Below are 23,625 nucleotides of genomic sequence, written 5' to 3'. Positions count from 1 at the left end.
AGGCCGAAAGGACGCTACAAAGGCCCTTAAGTAATGCCTACACTGCACCCCGGGAGGTGAGCTGGCGGCACTAACCCCCTACTAGGGACAAAAGGACGAGCTTACACCATAATAAATATTAACCATAACTTCATAAAGCGAGATATATGAGGTATAATGAGGCCGTCTTAGTCAATCCAGATTGCGTTCGCATCTACAACACATGTGACTTCTACTGTTAACGAGAGTTAACAAGGTCTTGAGTAGAATGTCTCAATTCTTGAGAAGGATTATGATCTCATCCACCCTTACTCATATCTAGTCATCGCCACTCCCAGGAGATTTTAGGGGATCCCTTGTAGTGTTTCCTCTCATCTCTCCTTCAGTGGGGTATAGCTCAGAACTTCTATCCTCTCTCATAGTCAATCTCTCGCATATAGGGATGCGACATTTTAATCTTTTACTATCTCCATTAATTTCCACGAGGCGTCTAATCTCTCTCCAAACTTCTGTCCCTTCCCGTGATTGGTCCTTCTACCACGCAGAGACATAATTCTACAATTCACGAGGCTCTCCTTTCCTTACAGTCTACATTGACAACTTTTCCTACGTGTCAGTTAATCACGGCTAATTCCACAAAAAGGTTTGAGATGGCTTCTAAATCTAGGCCAAATGAGGTATGGTAAGGTTTACTGAACAAATAATGTTATATGCACTTTAAAGAGGTTGGAATTACATCTCTCATGCCTGTCGGTATTTTGATCAACAGCACCTACCGTGTAACATAAAGACCATGTCACATAGTTATCAAATATCAGGAGGCTTGCCGGTAGATCTATATTCGACCATGCTTCATTGTGTTGTTTTCGTAAAAACTTGAAAAGTCAACCAGTTATTCCACAAAAATTCTTACTTAATGGGAAAGTATTACTTAAGCTATATGCCTGTCAGACTATGGGAAACAATTACACATACTATATGATGACTCCACTCTGTTTACCAAAACTGTAATTTCCAACGAAATATTCTAAAAGAAGCGCGTGGCTTGGCCTCTTCTTCTCTACTCTTTTAAATCAAGGGACCTTTTCAGACATCACTGCCCTACGACATTCCTTTAATAAGTCATTCAACTGAAATAAAATACGAGGCGTGCTAGTTGACACTACCCTCACACACGTGCGCAAACAAACTATCTTTTAACAAAAAAGCTTATTACGTTTATTTTCTGATAATTATCTGTGAGAAAGTGGTTTTCGTTCATGTACTGTCACTAGTTACAAGAATAAATTGCACGTTTATGTATGACGCTTCCTAGCACGTGTGTTAGATTTTGATGACATTTCCTTCATAACAAAATGCTGCTGGCGTGCATGCCTACTTTTTCACATCAAACTTTCAAGAACACAGATCTGTACTTAATACTTTTTGTATGACTAATAAGAGAGCGCAATGTCTACAGATTTCATGTGTGAATTGCTGTGAACGTCTGAATTAAGGAAAATTAGGCAGAATATCCAGTTACATATTGCTGAGGGACTTCGGGATTCTATATAATACTGCCTGTGACTTATCTACAATATTAATTTTGTCCTACATTAAATTTTTTTATTACTTCTAAAGTAACATCAGAATACGTACGAAACCCAGTAGGCCATTTATCTCCTGTCCTTCTGTTTTGCCAGCTTAGATATCTGTTGCCTCCACGTGCATTCCCATCCCTATAATGTAAACAAACCGAGCATCCACAATATGAATGCAAATATAAACAAACAACTATTGACAGTGAAATAATCCACTGCGCCTCCCTAACACTGCTGTCTGAAGGGAAACGTCCTTCCTAAGTAAACATAAATAAAGTGTTCGATCATCGTTCCTCTGGTATTGCTGTGGGGGAGGAGCGGGGAGGAGGAGGGAGGGGGGTGGCTGAAGGAGGATCCAACAGCTGCCTCTTCCTAATCCCATATCAAGGGGCTGGAGGTCTTAAGCAAAAGATCCTTCCTGTTGAGGTCATGCCTCGCAGGATGCATATCCTCTGCTCGTATTCCCTGTGAAGGACGGATCTGCTGTTGCATTCCATTTGTTGCTCCCGAGAGCGAATACGTCGATGCAGTCTTGATTACGTCACGTAGCAAGGAATGTCTCCTATTATTGTATCATATCACGTACAGTTTCCCCCTTCACGTCACATGCAGCACGTTCTGCTTCTCTTTATCTACAAACATTTGTGTTCATCAAGACAACAAATTATCTTATCAACAGATAAGAAAAAAAGCCCAACCTGTTAAATGCTTGAATAAACTGAGAAAAGTATTCACTGTCGATTAATTTGTTAAATCAATAGTATCTTTGTGCTTCGCAGTACTTAAAAATAACAGTATCTAGAAAAGATAGCTTTTATATGCACAATAAAAAAAATACTTTGTGGCAGTATAGGCTATCTACTGTTTCTGAAACAATTACGGTCCAACTCTATCTCAGCAATAGTATACATCTGTGTAAAAATAGATGGCTTTATAGCAATGCTTATAACAGTAGAGAACAGAATTTTTGTTAGCCTCCTTTTTCCTCCAAATAACAGATTTTTAAACGCAAGGGCCAATGGGAAGCTCAGCCTAATATGTTACCCTGGCCTGAAAGAAACAAGAGAAAGAGGGGAATGGGACTGAAGCCTAGACCTTATGTAAGCAATAACACCGCTCTTGGAAGTTGGATGATCATAGAAATCTGGAAAAACCGAAATGGGGGAGGGGGGATTATGCCAAGGAAAGGAAAAGCCGATTTATTTTCAATTAGCTGGCACCGCAACAACTAAGTCACTGGTACCGAATAGAAGGAGGCACTCATCGAATCCTACATTCTAACTATTTCTCATTTTCACATACGGATCTGAGAAGGGTAGGGACTTTTCCTTACCTCAACGCAACATGGGCCAAAGTTGTATCTACAGAATAGCAACAATATTCGTCTTTAGGTGAAGTGACGGACGAAGTTGAGAAGTAAGGGATGATCAGTGATTATACGAAATGCCTGAAATGTCAGTGGAGTTTCAATTACATCTTTGTAGAAAGTAACCAAAGAACAAAATGTTACAGCAGACTGTATTAGCCATCCCATTCAAAATGACATCATTAACTTACAGGTAGCCCAAAGGAAGAAAGAAAAAACTGATAAGTGCCAACAGTTAAGATGGAAACACTCAGAAATGAGAGCAGTCCCTATCATCCTGAGAGAACTAGGAGTAACCCCAGAGGACCTCAGGATGAACCTGATAAGGACTGGACACCCAAACCTCGAGTTGGGGAGCGGGGATCAGATCCTAAGGAGGAAGACTGCAGACCAGGACCCAGACTCATGGATAATAAACTAGAAAGGTTTTTACGCTCTCCTCTTATATGCATGAGTGAAACCTAGCAGCTTACAGTCAGTCAATAAAGGAATGGTATATCATCTAGGGATGCTTCATTGTATAATGCTATTCTCTCTCTCTCTCTCTCTCTCTCTCTCTCTCTCTCTCTCTCTCTCTCTCTCTCTCTCTCTCTTACAGAAACATAAGGGCATGTTCGTAAACAGTAAAAAATAAATTCCAAGACAGAAATATAAGCAATTTCCATTCAATAATAATAATAAAAATAATAATAATAATAATTCATCTTTGAATTAGTTATTAAATATGAAAGTGACTTTACTGTGTTTTTATTTTCGCTGTTGTTTCTGCTATTGGAGAAACCAGATAATAATAATAATAATAATAATAATAATAATAATAATAATAATAATAATAATAATAATAATAATAATAATGCTTTCTACGGAACAAGCAAACAGGCAATGAACTTGCCTAGCAAGCATCCACAGAACACAAAGTCCTTGCATAAAGAAAGGAACACACTCATGAAGAAGAAAGGATTAACGCGCTGAATGAAATCGATATTAATTTTAATAAATAGCAAGTAATTCATAACTAACAGCAAAAACCAAATATAAAATTCAATAAATGAAAGCTTAAAACAATAACCGAAGACATGAGTGTGCTTCGACTGTTCCTTCAGACAGGGGAACTCAAAAGCCATTATTGTTGAAAACCAATGCATAGGTCTAATTCCAAATTTGGGAATACTGATCAAGGAATCACCACACAACGCAGGGGAACCCAGTGCTGGACGTAAGATAACCCACCAACCACAACGGGTGGCATCCTATAAATTCAGCAGAGTAGCCTATGACCGTTATCTTATTCTTAGGACATCAGGTAAACCTGTGATTGACTGATAGCTTACTGAGGCAATACTGAGCGGCAACGCCTAGACACTGCTCTCCTAGGAAATGCAAGTGGCTTGAGATGATAATACAATATATTCCAAGGTGGTGAAGTGGCTACAGAATAGCTGTGGACCCCATGGGGGAGGAACTGCCCTCTGAAGAGAGAGTACCTTCATTACTTGAAACCATGAACAATTATATTCAAATACTCCAGCAGGGTGCAATGAATTAAAGAAAAGTAATCTCGCTTTCCAGTATGGAGTAAATACCTTCAAAACTAATGCTAAAATCCGAAAAAGAACACTTGGTAAGGGAAACTAAATACGTGCAGAAGCAAAGTCAGCATAGTTTCCTTTCTATAAATTTCCCAAACGTGGAACTGCAAAGCTAGCATGATCTGAAAGCATGTATTTATTCAGCTAATGACTTTGGAAACCCATCATACATCTCTCTCATTCTAAAAGAAAAATCTAAAGCTCAACAGACAGTGATGGCTTAGAAATTAAGCATTTATCCCTCCAGTTACTAAGGCTCATCTAAGCGATTAATTGATGCACGTAAGCATCAAAATCCCAATATATACATACACATCTACACACCTACATATATTTACACACACACACACACACACATATATATATATATATATATATATATATATATATATATATATATATATATATATATATATATATATATATATATACATATATATATATATATGTGTTATTAGTGATAATTAAATTAAGAGCATACATTTGTTTAATTTAAGAAATTAAAATTCAGCACTCAAGCAGGATTTGTTTAATTTAAGAGCATTAAAATTCAGCACTCAAGCAGGATTTGAACTCTTCTCCCGGTTTGCGAACACAGCTTTACCGACCTTACCACGGTTGAAAATTCATTTGTGCCAGAGACCTTTCTATAAACGTGCACTTACAGGAGATAGCAGGTAAGCACTTACGTGAAACCTTGAAATCTACAAATGATGAAATATAAAACTGTGTTAAAATGCTCCCATTTTGCTAATACCCGGATAATTCCCAATTGCTTTGATCTGAGAAATCGAAACGTGGATTGCAATTCAGTAACCTTTCCCCACCATCATCCCCTTCCTTTCCCCTTTGCATTATCTTTCCATTCCCTCTCCTCGTCTTTTTTCTTCCCTCCCTTCCCCTTTCTCTTCCCGTCCCTTCACCCTCCCCTCCCATTTCCCTTCCCATACTTTCTCCCAGCCAGGCATCCACACTGAACTTTCATTCTGAATCAGACCTATTTAGATGCCACACCATTTTAAATCAAATAATATTATTACTTATAACAAATTTTCCAATCAATGCTTGACACGTGGCGCGTCCTGACTGGTTACTTTTAATGTATGGTATCCCGATTGTCCAAGTGCTGTTGTCAAATATAAAAGACCTTCTATCGTCAAAATTTTTCTTTTTTAAATCATGAGCTTTCACGATATGAATTTCATTTTATGAATTCAGATGATAAGCTGCCTCACATGTCTTGATTCTGGTAAAAAAATATTCATATGTAATTCAACATTTTCAAATTGTGTTGTAAAACATACTTATTACTTCCATATCCTATGAATTAACAACAGATTATATGATAAAAAGATTATGATATTTCGTACTATATAATTATATTCAAGGTAAAACTTTTGAAGAAGGTTCGAACGCTTTAACTGTTCAATAAATGACGTCACTACTCATCATAGTCGTTGCACCTGAGTGAAATTTTTTTGTCATTCATAGTAACGTAATCATAATGATTATAATGACTTAATTAAATGAACCATGGCAACGTGACAAAAAGAGCATGATTTTGTTCGAATACTGTTATGAAATTTTACATGACAATTTGTTAAAAGGTTACGTTGCCAACCGAACAGTAACTTCCATAATAAATGTTTCATCATACCCGTGATTTAAAATAGGGAAATCCCAACCCCACGTTTCTGTCATTTATGCTTACGCAGGGAGCAGTATATATTTATTAAATCTCGATATATGGCTAGAAAATATTCAGGGCGCTAATCACTGACATATGATTATGTTTGCCCACTAAATCCGGTTTAGTTTCTCGGATCTGAGTGAAATCCTACAAGTTGATATTTTCCTGGTAGGCTGCACAAGCAGATTAATTTCTTTTTCAAGATGTAGAGATGAATTTGTATGATTCTGACCAAGAATTAGGAAAAGCGCTCGTCTAGTAAACACTTGAATAAAAAATATCTGGAACTCCCCCCGGATCTTTATCCTTCTCAAAATCTGCGTCAATCTCTTTAGGCGCATAGCCCACTCCTACAAAAATTCAACTGAAATCCATCCGTAACTTGTGAGATATCTTGTGAACAGATAAGACTCCTCTTTCCAGATATAGGTGATCCTGCGATGCTCGTCCAACTCCGTTAGCGGAAAAACAATCCGGACAATGATAGTTATCTCACAATGATTTAAGAAATATTTTGTTCGAGGCATCTTTGTCCAGATGAATTTAAAACTGAATATTTCAATTCATAGTTCATACTCATAATTTTTGCAAAATATATAACCACTCTTTACTTATTAATCTCCATATATATTTTCATACTTTCGAGAAGAATCTTCGGTTATATTTCTGCAAGGATTAAAGTATTACGAGTAAACAAATATCTAGTTGTTTTCATAATGTTCTCTATTGAAAACTTTTAATTTCTGCTTTAAAACCATTCATGACTTTTTCTTCGGTAACTGTATAAAAAGCACTAGTTAGGGTGACAAGTAGCCTCCCCCTAACTTTCAACAAGAAGAAAAAATTAAAACATAAAAACCTTAAAAGTAAAGCAATGTGACTGTTAACTTCCGATATGCATAATACCTGCACTGTTCAAACCCTCAGGCGTCAACCCCTCTTCAATTATGGAAAACGTCACTCTTCATATCTTATTTTAATTCTAGATTGAATACCTTCATCGCAGCACCGATTTTCCCAGAACTCAAAGACCTTCCCACTACACCCTTATATGACGCTGGACAATGCATTTGATGATAAGAATATTTTTATAAGAGACAAAGATTTTCCCAACATTAAATCTGAAATAACCTTTATAATGAAACTGAAATGTAGTAAAGTCTCTGGACGGATAAAAAAAAAATTAATTCATGATAATCGAATTTGTAAGAAGATGAATTCTCCCTCAGACTGAAATCCTGGAACGACAATATCTAAGTCTCCTGGAAAGAGAAATATATTGCCTCAATACATATTTTCCCCTCTCTGGCTGATTTCCTGGAACAAGCATATTGAGATAACCCAGAAAAATAACTGATATACTTCACCTCACACCAAGAATTAAAATTACGTAAAGCATGCAATAAATAACGAAAAAACGTTACGTACACGTAATACCCGGCAAACCCAACCCGTCTCCAAGACGGAAGGGGCGGGGGGGGGAGAGGATTAAATGTGTTCCGAGCCAAAGGCAAAGCGAGGAAAATGGTAACATCATAGTTCCGCAACAAAAAACGCCTAAGACGCGAGGAATTGCTGCCGCCTAAGCAGCGAAGCACAAAGGAGAAAACATGCGAGAGGAAACTTCCTCGGCGCGTCATGAAATAAAGCCAACAAGTGGAAACAACAATGTTAAGAGCTTTAGTGCATAGCCCAGTCATGTTATGACGTGCAATGTATGCAGAGTATGTCGAAATATGCGATGGGAATGGGTTGGCAGTAAAGACTATAAGCAGAAATGCTCTGAAAATATCTATTAAATTAGCGCTGATTCCCCCTCGCCCCCCGCCCCCCTCTCTCTCTCTCTCACTTTGGATGGTTGGTTTTGATTAAGCTAATTTATGACAGTACAGGCCCTTGCCCTGAGGTGGCCCGTAAATGTGGAAAGGTGTGAAAAGGATTAGGAGGCCTGGCGTGGACCTCCAGAATATGTGCAACCGACAGAGACAACTCATTCTCTCTCTTTCTTTCAGATCTAGACTAAATTCTTGCCCTGAGTACATCATTTCACCGATAAGATTTAGGGCTGGTGTGGACCTCCAGAATCTTTACAACCAACAGAGACGTCTCTCTCTCTCTCTCTCTCTCTCTCTCTCTCTCTCTCTGAGATCTAGACTAAAATCTTGCTCCAATCACATCATTTCATCTTGTATTAGTGACTAGCTTTCTGTCATTTCAAATTTTGTTCACTCCTTTCAAAACAGTCAAAAAAGAAAAAAAACAAACCCTACGCAAGTAGCTTCAAATAAGTGAACAAACCAGCTAGATGTGGAGTAGTTTATGTAAAAAGTGTGTAGTCATATTATTTCAAATATTTTCTCTGTACGAAAACGTATTACGATAAGCCATAATGTTTGAAGTAAAACTTTACCAGCAAGTTTTCCCATTCTTTTCCCGAATGGATAAATCTTGATTTTACCACCACAGAATTACCGTGGTTCATGTAAAACAAGATTTCCACTGACATATCTTAAGACTTTTAACACAGCAACCACCGGCCAACGAACTGGAATTGTTAGAACAGGAAGTCTCGTGCTTCTGATCTTATGCAATCTTATTCATCAAAACCATAAGGGTAGTGCTTCTCAATATAATCTACTGATATTCATAGATGGCAATCAAGAGCATATTGCAAATTGCAAACGGTGGTCCCCTGTGACATTATATATGCTTTGTTTTCGTTGAACTGAATTAAATATAGAATTTAGGCCAAAGGCCAAGCACTGGGACCTATGAGGTCGTTCAGCGCTAAAACAGAAATTGACAGTGGGAGGTTTGACAGGTGCAACAGGAGGAAAACCTCGCGGTTTCACTATGAATCAAGTGTTACGAGAGGGTTGAGGAAAGTAAGATGGAAGAAAGAGAATATGAAAGGAGGTGCAGTAAAAGGAACAAAAGGGGTTGCAGCTAGGGGCCGAAGGCACGATGCAAGGAACCTTAAGTAATGCCTGCAGTGCACCGCATGAGGTGCACTCACGGCACTACCCCCTACGGGAACTTTGTTTTTGTCTTCCTTTTTGACTTTACGATTTCCTCGTCCAGTCCGGAACGTCAAACATCAACAAATAGCTTTGACATCCCAACACTTAACACCGGCTTTCATCAATTCGGATAAAAAAAAAAAAAAGTGCATTAACTGTATTTCGATCACAGACAATCGCAAAACAGCCTGTTTGAGAAAGATATCGATAAAATAATTACATTTCGTTCACAGGCAAGGATAAAACAACCTGTTTAGAAGAGATATCGCAAGCTTTAACATGCTTCTTTGGAAGGTAATGCTGCCTTCATATAACCGAACGTCTGATGCACATTTAAGATAGTTTCCTATAAATTCATGTGGCTAAAGTTATCCCATGCCTGACGTTTAGCTCTCGGGAAATATACTGCAGATGGCTTTGCCGCCGCTAATTGCTGTATTAACAGTGTGTAAGGACGCCCAAGGCGTAATTACATGTCAAGGCTACGTGAACGATTTTCGGCTTAAACTAAAACAAATATCTGATAACTGATTTCAGTCTTCAACAAAATAGTGTTCAACACTTAGATACGCGAAATATGGACAGATAAAAAAAATAAATAATAAAAAATTCATTTTTAAAATACCTATTCATCATCATCGCCTCAAAAGCCGCGCGACTCAAAGGGCCTGTGTGAGATTCCGCCATTCTTGTTTTGCCTTTGCTTTAATAAATCTCCACTCATCTCCAGCTTTCCGTCTCCCGTCAGGATCTTCCAACTCTCCTAGTGCCAACAGGAGCCCAGCTGACACTTTCACGTACTACTTCCCCCGGAGTGATGCGAAGGACATATCCCAGCCACCTCCCCCTCCCTTCGTTATCATCTCATTTACACTACGAACGTCCTTAATTAATTTTCCTTATGGCATCATTTCCACTGAATCCTTCTTAAAGCTTCATTCTCGAATCGACAAAATCTTTTAGGTATAGTTTCACTGTCATACCATGTCTATAAAGCAACGTCTATATGACATTACATCAATGTATAATCTTACTTTCGAATACAATTTTTGTGAACTGTCGGGTGCTTTTAATTTCCACTTCAGTTCATTATTTGCATACATTTCTTACTGGCAGCCTACTGTATATAACGTGAACTTTTAAGATATATATATCATGTATTGATAGATAGGTGGATGTGACCCATGGAATGTGCAAAGAAAAAAATGTGTGAAAAATTAAATATAAGCAATCAAAAAGAGCACCGTAAATACCTAAATCAATAAAAGACGCATAAGTAAGTATAAAAGAAGAAAGTAAATACAGCCTCAAGCTTTGAACTATAACCTAAAATTGTGAAAGACCCCTGGTATTGAGGATATTGCACAGCCTAAGGTTTGAGACAGCGTAAGGCAACGCAACAGAGAACATCTAAGACGATCCAACTGCCTCAAAGAACAGTGCAGGTACCCCAGTAATTTTATCAAAACGTAAGCATTTGCGTTTGTGTATGTGGGTGCTTAATATGCAGGAATAATCCCATACTCTTATGCATTAAAGGGGGCTACCGTTTGCTGTATGTCTTTGTGGTTGTTCACGGTAGATGGAATATCAGGGTTTATTCACTGCCTCTATGGACCTGCTTTGCAATCTACCTCTTAGCTTACTCCTGCTGCCTTTGTTCTTTTACCATCAAGCTGTCCAAGTGCTGTAACTCTTCCTGGCTATGTTACACCTCTCATTGAATCAAGAGCAAATCCTTCTGGGGAATCCCCTGAAGGATGAATGTGATTAAGTGACCTCGTCAAATCACTTCTCAACCAAAATTCGCCATTTCTCCCACACTAAGGGAATCTTCATGTTACTCTAATCTCTGTAAAACCTCTAAGTACAAATATATATATATATATATATATATATATATATATATATATATATATATATATATATATATATATATATATATATATATATATATACTAAACGTTTTTACGTATTTAAGCAAAATATCGACTGATAATTTTCCAGGGATTCTACTGTGGATCAAAGCATCATTGCAGAAAATTTCAGCTACACACACACACACACACACACACACATATACTGTGTATATATACATATATATACTGTATATATATATATATATATATATATATATATATATATATATATATATATATATATATATTATGTATATATACATACTTGGGTCTGTGGAGTGATCAGTGAAATTCTCGCCTTAGCTACCATGCGAGAAGACGGAGGTTCAAATTCAGGGCGAAAATGGGCGGATGAGCATATTCAGTTAAAAAAAATAAAAGCCTCTTTTGACCTAAACAAGGATTTGCGCACCAGTTGTTTAGTCGGCTGTGGCGTGTCGCACCCGAGAGAGAGAGAGAGAGAGAGAGAGAGAGAGAGAGAGAGAGAGAGAGAGAGAGAGAGAGAGAGAGAGAACTAAAAAAAAAGTTACACATAACACACTCATCCCAAAAGACTTGCTTAGAACCGGGGGTTTATTATCTTTTAGATGCCCTCCCACAAAAATAGATATGGTAAATTAATAAATTAAAACCCGGCCCCCTCTGGAAGAAGTCAGGGAAAGGCCAAGGCGGAGGGAGGGCTTAATCAAACCCGTGATGGTACGCATAACCAGCGCAAAATGACTTTGGTTATTAAAACTTTTATACGTAAATTTGCATTTCATTTCATTTTATTCTCTCTCTCTCTCTCTCTCTCTCTCTCTCTCTCTCTCTCTCTCTCTCTTCACTTCGCACTTTGATGCGGTTGCATATGTAGAAATCTGATTTTCATAATATATATATATATATTGAGAATAAGACTATCAGTTTTAGCTAATAATGGGGCTGAGCTTATGTATGCACATAAAACTAAAACAAGACTAAAGACATACATACATAAATTTTCCTTTTAAGTACACGAACGTAACTGATCACGTAATTTCAAAATCGTAAGGTGACTGCAAAAAAATATAGTCATGAACATGACCTGAACTTAAACCAAAAAGCCATCAGTAGAACAGTAATTAAAGAAAAACTCAAATTCAGTCAAACTATATACTGATGTTTCTGGGTATATCCTTCCCATTTACACTAAAAAGAGTCCACAGACTCTGGAAACATTCAGTAAGGCAGAGTATTACACGTCTTACAAATGATACATCTTTCAAAAGCTGATTTGCTATCACATCTTCATATTCACTGCAAAAAATAAATAAATAAATAAATAAATAAATCCGTCTGAGAGCGATGGCCAAACAAGTATTTTTCTGTAAGAATCAAGTGCTGAATTTCTTCGTTTCGTGGCAGTTTCTTTCCGCTACTATCAAACTTTTAAATACTCTCACTTCTTTAGCTTTCCTGTTTTCTAAAAATGTCTGTTGTTTCACGAGGAGATTTAACGACTTTGAAGTTAAACCTAGCTTTTTTTAATCAAGACCACTTCAGATACCGACACTACGATAAATTTTTAATTTACCTTCTTAAGTGTAACCTCAACTTTTCAATCATTTTGAATTTGACAGGTGGATCTCCAACAACCACTAGCTATCGTAAGTTTTCCCAAGTAGCTTCAAATTCAGGCAATATTCATAATAATAACGAAACGAAGTAGTCGTAACGGAAGTATTCCGGGCTAATTTCTTCTATAAAAAAATTAATTTCTGACAATATTGTCGGAGACTCGTACACTACTTATGACAAGCCTTGATAAATTTTCACTGGCGCACGTCCTTATTGTTTCTGTGAGCTAGGGATAGGAGTTTCCTGGGAAGGTGTGTGTGTGTGTGTGTGTGTGTGTGTGTGTGTGTGTGTCTGTGTGTGTGTGTGTTGTTGGGGGCATCATACGTCTACCTGTTACGATATCAGCCGCAGCCACCAAAATTACTTTGATGACAAACCTTTGTCTTGAAACACCCGCCCCCCCCACCAACTTCATTTGAGAGGAGAAGGAGCCTGGGCGCTGTTCATATATTCGTTTGTTCTGTGTTAGCACTGACCCATCCCTCAACTCTGCTATTTATTCACTTAGCTAACGACTATATATAATTCAAAACAATATTTGAGAAAGATAATTTTATCACCTAAAACTAAAAGAAAACTGATGTGAAGAAAAATCAAGGAGTTACTATGTAAGTAGTGGAGGAACCAGCTCAAAACATCAATTGCTAGGATTTAGGTGGACATCGATTTTGGTCACTACAGTTCTTTACGAATATATGAATATTAATGTGTGACAACGATATTTATCAAGATCATCTCTTTTTATCCAGAGATCATTTCAGAAAATAATATACGGCTGGTATCGGTTACCGAAAATGTTACAACGCCAGTGTATAGTACTACTGTAGTCCCTAAATCAGTCTTACTCGCCGGCTTCTCACCACCAACGAAATTTTCGGTAATTAAGTACTGTTTATAAAACATCGAAAGTATCATTTAAGTCCCCTAGACCAGAGATTCCCAAACTGGGGGTCATGAGCCTTTTTCTTGGGGTCATGGAGGGTCTAACTATGATTAAAATGTTAATAAATCAGTCATTGTTAATAAATATTGATAAAGATCAATGGAGATTTTATTTTTCTCTCTGCTGTGATTAATATTTAAAATTTTAAAATATATCTGTGCCATTTAAAATTAGTACGATTTTAGAAGGCTTATAAATGTGGGGTCATGACAGGTTTGGTACTGCTGTAAGGGGTCACGTACTAAAAAAGTTTGGGAAACACTGCCCCAGACGAAAGATTTTTCATCGACCTATAACCAAAAAAACATCTACTTCACTTTCCAACCGTTTGTTAAGTCTCTCATTTCAGCTGTTCTCTGTCTTTCTCTTTCTCTCATGTGCGTATACAATCACACACACACACACACACACACACACACACATATATATACACATATATATATATATATATATATATATATATATATGATCACTGAACCATAGTACAGTATAGGCTACAGTATTTAAACCACTCTACAGAAATGTGTAACACCGCCTTGATGAAAATCTGTAACAAGTTTCTGTGTAACGTGTAAGTTATGTACTTTGGCTAATTAAACGGCTTCTTTAAACGTTAGATGGAAGACAAGATGTCAACTGGCAAATCCCTTACTGCAATACACCCAAACGGAATGTTCGTAAGATTAAGTGTCCGAATACCTTTGTCATCAGCCTACTAATACAGTGTACCACAATTAACCAGAAAATCAGTCTTGCCGAACCCTTTTGTCAAATAATCTTTTTAGAATCTACGCAGTAAAAATTTGAAGATGCTGTTTAGCACGATCTGACAACCATTCCCTTATATTTGCTGACCAGTGTTAAATCGCAGATATTTTGAAAATTTATGTAATCAAACATTTTCACTGGTGTTAAATTCGGTGGTCAAATGTCTAATTAGTATCAAATTTAACATTCAACATCTTTACTGCTGCTATTCTAACATTCTAACCTTCTAACTGAGATTATAGCCAAATTTAGATGAAATGTGTACAAGCCAATACTAAAAATCTTACTGGTTGTGGATTTTTTGTATCATGAAGCTTAGTATTTTAAATTAATAATAACGATCAAAATATACTTAAACAACGTAATTGGTACTAAACTGGACACTAGAATAGTTACACTGACATAAATCGGGTCAAAAGATTAGGTCTAAAATCAGGACCTTGAAATTGAATATAACAAGAATAGACGTTAAATTCAACATAAAAGTCTAGCAAACGTTGAATTTAGTAAAAAAAAAAAAAAACATACTGTAATTAGTATTAAAATTTGTATCGGTGTGACTTTCCAACAGTCAGATTAGCTGTTATACCTTACATTGTTCCCAGTAATATACATGCCAAAATGCTAATGAACACCATTGTCTGTCCCATAAACTTCGTAATAGCAGCCACAGGATTCACCAAACCCCAACAACTAAACTGAATGCCCGGTAGTTTAAACGAACTTATAATGAAGCAAACAAATTCCACATTACGAGTTTAAAATTACGTTTAACATTAAAAATACTTACCTTCATCACGGTCGTAATCACCGGAAAATACCTGACAATGGATAAATCTATTCACATTAAATATTACCAAACAAGCTTGTTTTCTTCGCTATATTCTTGTTCGTTATCAACGTTAATGCTATACCCCGATGGCTACTTAATATGTAAAAAATAAATGAAATACGCTGACTAATAATTCCATAATTGTTACACGAAGCATGGAAGAATGCAAGCTTGTTTTCCATCACCTTGCTGAGTCACGTTTTCTTTCCATGTCCTATTTCAACTTCGGGGATGTCTTTCAAAATGTCCAATTGTCAAGGGGAACAAATTGAGTTAGGATGCATAAAAGTACGCATATTTATTTTGGAAACTGCGTGTGTTGTAAGTAACTATGCAAAATGATATCAGAAATTAAAAACATAGGCCTAAGTGAATGATAAAAGATGACAGAGCATTAAACAGACAAAAGCACAGGCACGAGCTACACCTACTTTAAAACGTTTCCTCTTATATTAGTTCTTTCAAATGCACTATTTCATTTGTGTTAAGGAGCTAGCCTATGTAGGAAGAAAAAGTAAATCGTTTCATTACCATCACTAAACAAAATATGACAGTAAAAAAATATCTACAGGCCTAGCATTAACATTCATGGAACACACAAGCTTAACCTGTGCACGGAGCATTACACAACAAAAATCCACAAAACCACATTGTAATCGTAAATATATACACATATGGATTTTAATTATTAAAAATCCGTACAATTCTGATCCAGGGCTTTTCTTGGCTAAATCACACGAAGCGTCCCATGCACACCCACTTTAAACAGCACACTTTGTCAGTGTTCTAACCTGCAATCAAAACAAAGTCACGAGGAACCGATGTGTCAACAGCGAGAGAGAGAGAGAGAGAGAGAGAGAGAGAGAGAGAGAGAGAGAGAGAGAGAGAGAGAGGCTAAAATTCTATTCAAACACATTTAAATAGGTCTAAGGATTACATGATTAGGTAACTTACCTGTGTTCCTGTGAACGGCTAAGCTTTCAGAGACTTAGAGAAAATTATGCCTATAACGAAAGGCCAAATGTTAATGCCAGCCAACTTTGAATAATCCTTCTAAACCAACCTCCGATTATTCAAATGCCCAAATTTTGCCTCCAAGTAGGCTATGTGGGCAACTTGTAGTTCCCTTTACAGGCCAAGTCTAAGCCCTATGGTCTCCATACGCTTTAGCATTTTCACACATGACAGGTGGGACACGAATTTCCAATCGTTGTCAACTTTGCTTTCTAATTCGTCAAGACGGCATATCAATGGGGCTATTTTCACTTTGTTATCATTCACATTCGGTTAAATTTTGAAAAAAAAAATCTAATGATGTATCGTCCTCACTTCAAGATTTGTACTATACACGCGATATGATTTTGAAAATAAACTTATTTAGAGTAAATATTCAAGTACTCACTTAACCACGCACTAAACCGACGTTACGCAATCAAGTTCGCGAGTAAAAAAAATCACAAGGAGACGCAATTTCACTCAATGATTTTCTAATCCTTTACAAAATTCAACAGGTGTTCCTGGGAGTCTTTCCCCTTTTATTTAGTACAAGGAGTCATCGTACAATTTACATTGTTAAACTCTGTGCGAGATACACAACACCATGCATATAGGAATAAGTAATTCTAATGATCAGTTACGTCTGGCCATTGTAATTGTTACATTGAAAGTCCTTCGCAGGCTGCGAATGAGGGGAGCGGCTCGACAGCGTTAGTCTACACCGTACGACGTCTGGCGATGCACTGACCGGTTTCGGCGTAACGCGTTGGGGTTGCACTTCTCTAGGAGGCAGACCTCGAGGTAAAGCTTCGAGTGTTTGCCCCGTTGCCCATCACGAGGCGACATTAATTTTCTCATATTGTGCCTCTTGTAAGGACTGATTCTAATAACAGCGTTAAACATTTAATGTTATTAAATAAGACTGTCTTAAATTTAAATCGTTATTTGATCGGTGCCCTATTATATAACAGCCGTGATACAGGTGAAATTAGGATAATAAACTGAACGAGTTTAATCGCAGACCGAGGACATTAAACATGAAGCACCATGTCTGTAACGTTCACTAAAGATAACGAAGTTATTACAATATGATAAATTACATGTATCCAGCAAAAGCTGCAATACTTACGAAAGATTCCATGCAAAACAGTGCTGTAAATGGCAGTTAATGTCTTATGCAAGAAAAAATTACAAGGGAATTCGTACATCCAAATTGTGGTCAAGTTAAAATGAAATACAGCCAAAGACCGCTGTAAGCAGTGCAAAAGACAAAATATTACAAGCAGCATAATACATAAGAAGTATAAAGAAAATGCACCTGTCAATAATACGATGATGGAGAACAACTGTAAATGAGCGTTGCTCAATACTCTTTTATTGGATATCAAAACTTACAATAAAAAACAGATTGGAATTCATATTTTCCACAAATAACAAGAAAAGGTGAAGCAAAATCCCGGAACCAATAGGAAACATCCGAGTATTTTGACATTAAAACCACTTATAAGAACAAGAAAATGAGAATTATTTTATTATTATTATTATTATTATTATTATTATTATTATTATTATTATTATTATTATTATTATTATATGAAACCTATTCGTAAGGAACAGGCCCTCAGCAGCCTTTGACTTGAAATTCAAGCTTCCAAAGAATATGGCGTTCATTAGGAAGTAAGAGGAAGTAAGTGGAAATACATAAAGAGGAGATCCCACTTATTAAAAAAGAAAATAATAAAATAATAAACAGATAAATATATAAAAATTTATTAAAATACAATCAGAATAGTATTAGGGTAGTAATGCATTATATTTTCGCTTGAACTACTGAAGTTCCAGCTGCACGACATCCTTGGGAGGCTGGTCTACGGTCCAACGGTGTGAGGAATAAGGGGCCTCTGGAACTGCGTTCAACAGCGAGGCACATTTACTGCATACTGATACTGCTGTTCAGCGAATCTGGTTGCTCTCGGCAGGTAAAGGGGATCAGGGATCAGTTGTGAATGTGAAAGATCTCCGCTGAAATACAACTCATAAAAAATAGACAGCAAACAGAAAAACAACAGAGCAAATGGAAATCAGTCGAACTGGAAGCAGAGTTTAATAGACCGAGAATTTGAGGTGACTGACCTGACGAAAGTGTATTTCTAGAAAAGATAAAAGAAGCCTTTTTGCTTCATTGAGATTTGTAATATATGAACAACAACAAAAAAAACCATCGCTGCCGATGTAAACAGAACTTATCAATAAATATACTACAAACTATGATAAATAAACTGATACAAGATGACAGTTTTTAATTGAGATTTTCTTCAAAAATCTCCGACAGCAAAATAAGTTTAGAAATATATAAGACTGAGAAAATCTGTACAGTATGCAGCAAAACTCGTGCGGTTTTTTTATTTTTGTACTGGACAAGCGTTGTTCTCAAGTTGCCACTCAGTATGAAATCCTATATTTTACTTTGTAAACACGTGTATGTATGAGAAAAAGTTTGTCATTTGTTATTTAGAATCTTATCACTGAAGCTGGATAAAGTGAAACTGTGAAAGAGGACGTCGCGATGGAGCGAAAGAGTAAAGTTAAGCAGAGCATAGTCTATTGATAAAAATTGATGCATTTGGAATATGAATTCTAAGTTATTACCTCTTTTCGCTTTTGTGGTTTTGTATATAAAGCAAATGTTAGCGAGGATCATGATTTTGATACTTGCAATAAATTATTACTAGCCATAGCTTAAGCTACAGCCAAGGCTACATTGGCTAGTCTCCCGGGGGGATTTCTTCAGTTTTAAGAAAAAAAATACTGAATAAATAAATAAATAAGCAAGGTGAAGAGTAATCTTCGCTTTTAGAAATACAATCAATTCTACCTTTTTATTATTTTACTTTTACTTTAGGAACGGAAGACTATAATCAGGTCGGACTTTATCAGCCACGCTTATTGTGTTCAGAATCTGCAGAATGACAACAACAATGTATTATTATAAATAATAATAATAATAATAATAATAATAATAATAATAATAATAATAATAATAATATAGTATAGCTCTGGAGTCTAGACCTATGCTATTGGCTTTATAACATATTAGGCTACATTTCAGACAGCAACAATATATATAGTTGCGTCAAATCTTTGTAACTTATAAAGGGTGTCTATAAGACCAAAAGGCAGGATTTGCGAAATTTGTGGTATACCTCCGTCATTATTTTCTTCATGGGCCTATAGGCTTCATAAGAATGACATAATCAAGAAGATCGAAGTGCACTCGGCCTACGGGTAAGGCGAAGGGAGGCAAACAGCCATTTAAATAGTTGACTTCTGGCTAGACCACGCCCACACCTACATCTCCGATACGTTCATTACGTTAAATACTTTACTATGGTGGCTAAAAAGTAAAATTCATCAAGTATTTACGTCTTTTCGTATTTACCATAATTAAAATTACTGTTTTAATGTTTTTTATAAGGATCTATCTGATATTTTGATAAAAAAAATATAGCACTGATACTTGAAAACCATGCTTAGTGAACTGTATCTTTGTTTGAGCGAAATTGCAAAACGTTTCGTTGTTGCAACTTAGCGTCATTAGAAATGTGAAGAAGATAAGAGTTGCCAGTAAGTGATTTTCGAACGAAAATCACGGAAATCGGGTCACAGGAATTTTGCTGCATGCTGTACAATGATAAAGGAAACATTAAGCAATATGTTTGTAAAACACAATGTATTTGGATATGGTTCCAAAATTAAAGCCATGCATGTGGGGCAATCCCTAACTGACTGGCTTGTGACCTTGACCTTAAACACTGCATCCACCACATAATGTGGAATCCAATGCATCCATAGATGATATATATGAAGTATGAAGTCTTCACATTAAAAATATTAAAATTATAGTGCTATTAATAAATCTAACCTCTGCAAAACGACGAACATAGAGAGGAACAGACAGGATGACGGGCAAGTCAATTACTCGATGCCTCGAACGGTAACCGCAGGTATTAAAACTTCCTACAAGTAGATAATTTTGCAATACCAAATACTGAGGCTGCACAAAAATCTCACGATTTTATTGCGCCAGATATTATCAACAGGAAAGAGAAAGTAACATGTGAGGAAAAACACTTTAAAGAGTGGTGGAGATACACAATCTCTAAGATTGGATTTCCCATTATTAAACTTGTAATTCTTGTCGAAAATTATTGGAACCGATACATCGGCAGCTTGTCGAACATCTTGAAAGATGTGATCTTTTACGGTATTTATATATCAGCCTTCAGATTTCAAAAAATCGTCACTGAAACACGGTACTCTTTGATGGACAATTTATTGAAAGACTACGATAATGCTCACTGTGCAGCATCAATATTACTGGACCTTGCAGCAGCAGTTGCTACAGTAGTGCATGAGTTTCAGATATAAAACTTGAAAACAGATAGGAGCTACTGACTATTCACCAAAGAGGTTCTGGGGTTATTTTACTAACAGAACTTTTAAAAGACAAATGAAAATTTATTTATTTTTGGCAGATGAATTACAGCACTACCTGGCTATAGACATAAATAAGGCTGCAAAATCGCTCAAAATAAAGACCATAATAAGTTAAGTATATCTTAGCTTAACCAGACCACTGAGCTGATTAACAGTTCTCCTAGGGCTGGCCCGAAGGATTAGATTTATTTTACGTGGCTAAGAACCAACTGGTTACCTAGCAACGGGTCCTACAGCTTACTGTGGAATCCGAACCACATTATACCGAGAAATAAATTTCTATCACCAGAAATAAATTCCCCTACTTCTTCATTGGCCGGTCAGAGAGTCGAACGCTGGGCCAACCAAAAGGATGAAAAGAGCTGAATGGACGAACAGACAAACTAGAAGAGGACAAAGCAGTGAAAATAAATAATAAAAGGGTGAAAGTAGTAAAAATATTGGGAACCAAGGAGGATCCACTGATAAACATCTTAATATGGCGGTACTAAGAGTATATAACTGCCTTGAAGAAGCATGTAAATATGGATACGTTTAATATGTGATCACCAGTTTCAACGGTTGTAACAGCTTTTAGAATGGTATATCAAATTATTCACTGAAGAAGGATCAGTAATTATTTAAAAATTCAGCCAAATTAATCTATATAATAGCAATAATATCCGAGTGGGTCTTGTTTGTCCTCCCCCCAGGTGACAGTAGGGGAGACATGACACAGCAACCCACCCCCTGCAAACCGGTTTGTCCGCCCCGGGTGGGGAGGGGCAGGTAGGGGAAAGGGCGGGTATGGGAGACATCCAACCTCCACTGCAAACCTGTTTGTTCGCCCCAGGTGAGGGCGGGGTAGGTAGCTCGTAATGAATAAATCCCATAGTTTTGAAGCTACGCTCATCCCGACTACTCTTCACTGACTGGAAATCTATCCGAGTTCTTCATTGGCGGGGTGGGTAGAGCTCTCGGCTAGCACGCTGTTGGCCCAGCGTTCGACTCTCTGACCGGCCAATGAAGAATTAGAGGAATTTATTTCTGGTGATAAAAATTCATTTCTCGTCATAATGTGGTTCGGATTCCACAATAAGCTGTAGGTCCCGTTGCTAGGTAACCAGTTGGTTCTTAGCCACGTAAAATAAATCTACTCCTTCGGGCCAGCCCTAGGAGAGCTGTTCATCAGCTCAGTGGTCTGGTTAAACTAAGATATACTTAACCTTTTGTTAAAGATCCGACTATGGAAGATACATTTCGGCCTTCAATCCATCGAAGCATATGAAAGAGATGTCTTTGAACCATATGTCACAGTAAATATGACTTACACGTATGAGTATGAATGAACAGATTTAATTTGCCACGGTATTACAAAGATATTGGAAAAAGGACTTCTGAGTTTAAGGCACTTAACTATAAGCTGCCTCAGAAGTTAAAAGAATTTAGAAATTTGGCAAGAGTCAAGAAGAAACCAAAGACATATATATTCAAAAGCAATTATACCTTAGAATAACTAGTTTTCTCCAACTAACTAAACTATAACGGACAAATTAGGTCAGACAGGTCACACAACAGAGAAAAGATTCAAAAGGGACAAGCCCAACGTCCATTAATGTTGTGCAGAGTGGCTTCGTAAGCTATGATGACTAAATGTGAAGAAGTGAAAAACAGAGAAAAAAGAATAATATATCAAGGCCAATTGAGTAATGACAAATTAACAAAAAAAAAGAAAATATTAATAAAAACATAAACTGTAAAAAAAAAATGTTAATGGGTCTTCAAGGCAATATTGCCTCATGCTGAAAGGAGAGGCAAGAGAATTCTGACCTAGTGATATGACTCATCTATTACACTTAGTTATGTCATGAAATATAAAGAGAAAAAAAAAGATAGATTATAAAAAACAAAAATAATTAGCGTTTATATAAATAAGAAAAATATTAATTCGAAAAACTGTTCGTAAAGGAAACTAGTCTGTCAGTTTGCTTGATGAGTAATACTCTCAAAAATTCTAATATATGAACAGCGATTATAAAAAGCACTTAATATACTCTAAGTCCATCCAACGGTAAAAAAAAAAAAAGTTTTTATGCATTCTACACATTTAAGCTTCTTAGCTCACTTCCAGGAATTCCATGGAAACTTTTGCTGGATAAGTACTACTGGGATAAAATGAAACTACTCCGTAAAGAATGCAGAATCAGATTATATCTTGTATGCGAAATGAAAATATCTCTCTTAACACCGTAAAATAAAAGTATCTCCCCAACAACAATTATTCGCAACCTCATGTTATATTTCCAGGAACTAGAAAGGAACTTTCGAACGCATAAAATTTATTCAGTACTAAAGTTCTTACATTTTCTGCGCATAAAATAATTGAACATATGCATGTATGTATGTCTGAATGTATGATGCGGGTAATACTGAGGAAGCTTACTGTACAGGTGGATCATCACTGACGCATAAGGTAAAAGATAAACTATTATTTTTTTTCCAGGGTCACACACTATTAATGAAAATGCCTTATTGTTAAATTGTTAAATACATGCATATATATATATATATATATATATATATATAATATATATATATATATATATATATATATATATATATATATATATATATATATATATATATATATATATGTGTGTGTGTGTGTGTGTGTGTGTGTGTGTGTGTGTGTGTGTGTGTGTGTGTGTGTGTGTGTGTACAAAATATATATATATATCCTAAGTCACTTGTACTAAATATTCACGTATTTTCAACTGCCACAGTTATATTTTGACTTCCAGATTTCATTACACACACACACACACACACACACACACACACATATATACATATATATATATATATATA

At 36.5% G+C, this 23,625-nt stretch overlaps 1 protein-coding gene across 7 annotated transcripts in view; it reads right to left on the bottom strand.

The window, feature by feature from the left end:
* LOC136849181 (uncharacterized) overlaps positions 1-23,625 on the bottom strand; it is a 1,024,479-nt gene that overhangs the window by 857,826 nt on the left and 143,028 nt on the right. For 4 of the 7 annotated variants that reach the window (XM_067122301.1, XM_067122300.1, XM_067122302.1 and 1 more), the window contains exon 1: positions 16,240-17,026. The exons of 2 other annotated variants lie outside the window; for them this stretch is intronic. The gene's annotated coding sequence lies outside the window, so the exon portion shown is untranslated. Of the gene's footprint in view, positions 1-16,239; positions 17,028-23,625 lie in introns of those variants that run through there. One more of the 7 variants, XM_067122295.1, reaches the window with a different exon arrangement.

This window comes from Macrobrachium rosenbergii, chromosome 20, assembly GCF_040412425.1.
Source record: "Macrobrachium rosenbergii isolate ZJJX-2024 chromosome 20, ASM4041242v1, whole genome shotgun sequence".
Taxonomy (NCBI): domain Eukaryota; kingdom Metazoa; phylum Arthropoda; class Malacostraca; order Decapoda; family Palaemonidae; genus Macrobrachium; species Macrobrachium rosenbergii.
This window is presented reverse-complemented; position numbering and strand designations above follow the sequence as displayed.